Source organism: Nanorana parkeri, unplaced genomic scaffold, assembly GCF_000935625.1.
Source record: "Nanorana parkeri isolate BGI_ZX_2015 unplaced genomic scaffold, ASM93562v1 scaffold593, whole genome shotgun sequence".
In the NCBI taxonomy this organism is placed as follows: Eukaryota; Metazoa; Chordata; class Amphibia; order Anura; family Dicroglossidae; genus Nanorana; species Nanorana parkeri.
This window is the reverse complement of record NW_017306861.1, coordinates 808058-812464: the sequence shown is the minus strand read 5'-3', so window position 1 is coordinate 812464 and position 4407 is coordinate 808058. Positions and strand designations below refer to the sequence as shown.

Sequence of the window (4407 nt, the reverse complement as noted above, 5' to 3'; positions counted from 1 at the left end):
TATCTTCACATGTGCACAGATCCCCCCTCCCATCCCCCAGGCCCCATAGCAGCCATGTGCCCCGCTTTGGTCATGGTCACACCACAGGATCCCAGATCATCAGATTGCCAACCAAACCAGCGTGACTGTCCTACAGACAAGACTATTTAGCCTTTGAAATGCCCCTGGAGGTCTTACAGTGGTTCCTTTGGTGGATGACTAGTGTCTCTCTCCGCGCAAAGTATTTCCTGCAATGTGGACAGGAATACGGCCTCTCGCCAGTGTGAACTCTCAAATGATTGTCACGGTTGGCTTTGGTGGAGAAAGATTTCCAGCACTCTGGGCAGGGAAAGGGCCTCACTCCGGTGTGGACCAAATAGTGTCTTGTGAGGTGCATTCTGAGGGTGAAGGCCTTTCCACACTCGGAACAGGAGTAGGGCTTCTCCCCCGTGTGCGTCCTATGGTGCCGAGTGAGCTGTTGTCTTTTCCTAAAGGTTTTCTCGCATTCGGAACAGGAGAAGGGCTCGGAGTGCTCTCTCTGGTGAGCAGTGAGTTGCGATTTGAGTCCGAAGCGTTCTCCGCACTCGGAACACTTGAAGTTCTTTTCACCGGCGTGGAGCCTCTTGTGTGCAATCAGGCCGCAGTTCGTCAGGTACAGGTTTTCGCACTCGAGGCAAGAATAGATCTTCTTGCCGGCATGACCCATTAGATGTATGCGGAACACTTTTCTCTTTTTGAAACCTTTTCCACACTGTGAACATGAAAATGGAAACTCAGCATTGCGGTTTCTCGGGTTGACCGTGTCCAAACTGATGAAAGAATATTGCTCAGGGTTAGAAGACTCTGGTGATCCATCCGCACTGGAACAGCTCTGCTGGAGGTCTGGGATAACAGTATGCGATTTATCATTGGATTCCTCATAAATAAAAGAATCTGCTGAGCTCTCCATATCATCAAGTTCATGATGTATATATTGGGTACCGGGGTTCACTTCTGGAGAATATCGTGCCATGCCATCATCTTCTTCATTATAATCTGGAGGTAAAATAAGATGTCCCATTGAGGTGTTCCAGCCACCGTGTCCACCTGTTGAAAATATATATTTTTAATAATAAGTTTGTTGGTCACATGACGTTATATTGAGGAATGGAGATGGACCTTCATATGGTGTACAGTATCTCCTCCTCATTTGTTGGTCACATGACGTTATATTGAGGAATGGAGATGGACCTTCATATGGTGTACAGTATCTCCTCCTCATTTGTTGAGTATTATGGTCAATACAACAATTGTGTTCTTCTGATGAGGAGTGGAGACTGATCTGTCACATGGTGTACAATACATCCACCACATTTGTTGGGTGGTAGGATAGATACGTTGATGACGTTCTTACAGATAATAATGGATATTTTATCTTAGGTTGAAGATGTTCTCTATCTTGGTGGAACAATATTTTTGTCTTTCAGAGGATGGCGCACAGTCTGTTCTTCACCAACTTTTAAAACCAGTAATCAAGAAATGAAGGCCATACCAGTTTTTTTTACAATAGATGACAAATAAAATCAGCGTCCCTGCTTTGCTGGTACAACATTCCTTTTATTAGACGGTGAGAAGGTTTACTAATTCTTTGACTTTTCCGATCGATCTGCTTGTCTTAAACTTGACAAATGACAATGGAAATGTGAAGTGCTACATGTTACGTATGTGATACACACCTGTACTGATATCTAGAGAAGATTCCTCCTTTGTGATGGTCACCGTCATTTCAGCTTCCTTCATAGACAGTTGATTTTCCCTCACATGCGTCTCTTCTTCCGCTTTAACCTCAGTTTTCATGTCCTCATCCTAAAAGCACAAAAATGATTATGATCGCTTATAACCTAAATGGAAGAACATAATATAATATAGGATTGTAGCAGACTCACCCGTCCGTCGTTCGGGGATCAGCGCAGGCTTCCGCCGCGTCAACGCGGACGTCACCAGGCCCCTCCTCCTGTCTGTTTAAGCCACGGGATTCAATTCCCTGGCATTCGAGCAAGGGAGAAGACACCGGGAAATACCGCTCCTACCCCAAGCGCTGAACCTGTCTCACACACCCTGATCTCTGCAGTCTCTGAAAATTGCCTCAATCTCAAGCTTCACTCCCTTAACAGAGTTACTGGATCGTATTTACTGCTTGCCATTATGGAGCAGCACCCCTGACTGCCTATTGGGGTTACGTTGCACTAAGCAACCACAGATATTCCAGATTGATCGCCAGCGCAATACTTCTAAACCGCAAGTACTAAATATACCAAACGAAATACCAAATGACTGTCTGTGAAATATTTCCTCTGATATAAAATATCCTCTCACTGTTCTACTATCGAGTTGATTGCATGTTGAATATTCCTGATTGAAATTGCTTGTTTATCCATCTGCATTACTCAGAGAGGGAGTATGTGTGATACACTTCCCGCACTTGCAATCTGTTAGCCTGTGATACACTTCCCGCACTTGCAATCTATTCGCCTGTGATACACTTCCCGCACTTGTAGTCTATTAGTCTCCAGGGAAGCTGGACATAACTCATTGCCCAAAGCAAGTTAAACCCCTCCACATCACATCCTCACTGTGAGTTATCGCACACAGGAGTGCTCGGGGTGTTACAAGGATAGAGTAAAGCTTGAAGACAACATTATCAATCAAGCTTGAGTTCCTTATCCTTGGTTCCTCCTACCTGATCATGGTGAGGGACCTCCTGATGTTCCTGTGTGGAATCCCGGGAATACAGAGGACTGGGACATCTCTCTGGTGGGTTCCTCTTACTGGATCCATCTGTAGGAAACACACACACTGACTGAATACATTGTTTCTATTTGTGTGTCAGATGATGGGGGATCTAGGTGGACCCTCCGTACTGCTCTCTCCTCTTACCCGGTGATGTGAGGGGCGGCTCATTCTCCATCACGATGTCCTTGTAGAGATCCTTAAGTCCTCTTGAATACTTCCACTCCTGCGTCATACCATTCTCCTCCTCTTCTACCTTTATCTCTTTTTTGATACTAATATTACAGTTGCTCCAGTTTCCACTCTGAATATAAATGTAAGATAATTAATATGCACCCAATGCCCAGATAATAATATAACTATATTTAATGTTATTGTTAATCAACCTGATCATGGTGAGGGATCTCATGATGTTCCTGTGTGGAATCCCGGGAATACAGAGGACGGGTCTGAGGGATCTCATGATGTTCCTGTGTGGAATCCCGGGAATACAGAAGAGGGGCCTGAGGGATCTCATGATGTTCCTGTGTGGAATCCCGGGAATACAGAGGACGGGGACATCTCTCTGGTGGGTTCCTCTTACTGGATCCATCTGTAGGAAACACACACACTGACTGAATACATTGTTTCTATGTGTTTATCAGATGATGGGGGATCTAGGTTGTGCTGAATCACCGGTGGACAATCTAGGAGAGCCCCCAGAGCAATGCTGGATGCCAACTTCTTGTATATATCTGAGCAATATATGAGCAAGTTGAAAAACACAGAAAAGAAGGGGTGACCCAATATGGGGCCGACACCAGAACAAGACCGGGAGGCACCAGACCGAAATAATGTTTCAGAGATTGAACAGCAGCCATTCCTCTATATAGTGCTTATCCCTCACCTGTTTTGTTCTCTGGATGGACTTCCTCTTCTTTAGATGGCCAATCACCCTCAACGCATCCCTTCTCTACTGCATTGACATCTTCTGCTTTAATACTGTTGACCTTGAGACCTTCCAGTGCGGGATCAGAAGGATGGGAAACCTAAAACACACACAATGATACAGTCACCACCCGGACACATCCTTGTCTGTTCCTGGACCATGTCCCAGAATTCCCGGCACCGCTCACCTCTCCTGTCAACAGCTCTATGATCTTCTTGGTGGCTTCTAGGATCTTCTTGTCGTTGCTCCTCTCTTCAGTCAGTAAGAAATGTAGAGGAACCATAATGGGGTTCTGTCCATCTACCGATGTCTTTTTGGCAACGATGTCATCCTGTGGAGAGAAAGTAGAAATTATTATTATATTACATTTCCACCCAAAGACGTTGCAGCTTTCTGCCATCCATCTGATCATGCAAGGTGGAAGTTGGAGGTTCTCTTCATGGTATGCAGTGGTGAGGAAGAAACATTTCACGCCTGGGCAAAGTCCGAACCTTAGATCTTGGCTGTACTGAGCTGGTATGTCTGCCAAAGAGTCCTACAGAGCAGCTGTAAGACCTTCACCCCTTATAGGATGTCTATGGGAGGCTTCAGACAGTCCCACCAGCAGGTCATTGGAGAAAGCAGTCCGACAGGTTCGAACACCTTGTCCAATCAGCAGGGCCGGATTCACTCTCTCTGCTGCCCCAAGGCCAGGTTCCTCCATGCGCCCCCCTACCCTTCAATGTATTATA

General features: G+C 45.7%; 1 protein-coding gene and 1 long non-coding RNA gene across 2 annotated transcripts in view; both read left to right on the top strand.

The window, feature by feature from the left end:
* LOC108792031 (zinc finger protein 271-like) overlaps positions 1–4407 on the top strand; it is a 40344-nt gene that overhangs the window by 20589 nt on the left and 15348 nt on the right. The window lies entirely within an intron of this gene.
* LOC108792050 overlaps positions 1690–4407 on the top strand; it is a 14410-nt gene continuing 11692 nt past the window's right edge. Inside the window, exon 1 of the long non-coding RNA XR_001941539.1 lies at positions 1690–1815. This is a non-coding gene — a long non-coding RNA (uncharacterized LOC108792050). The remainder of the gene's footprint in view (positions 1816–4407) is intronic.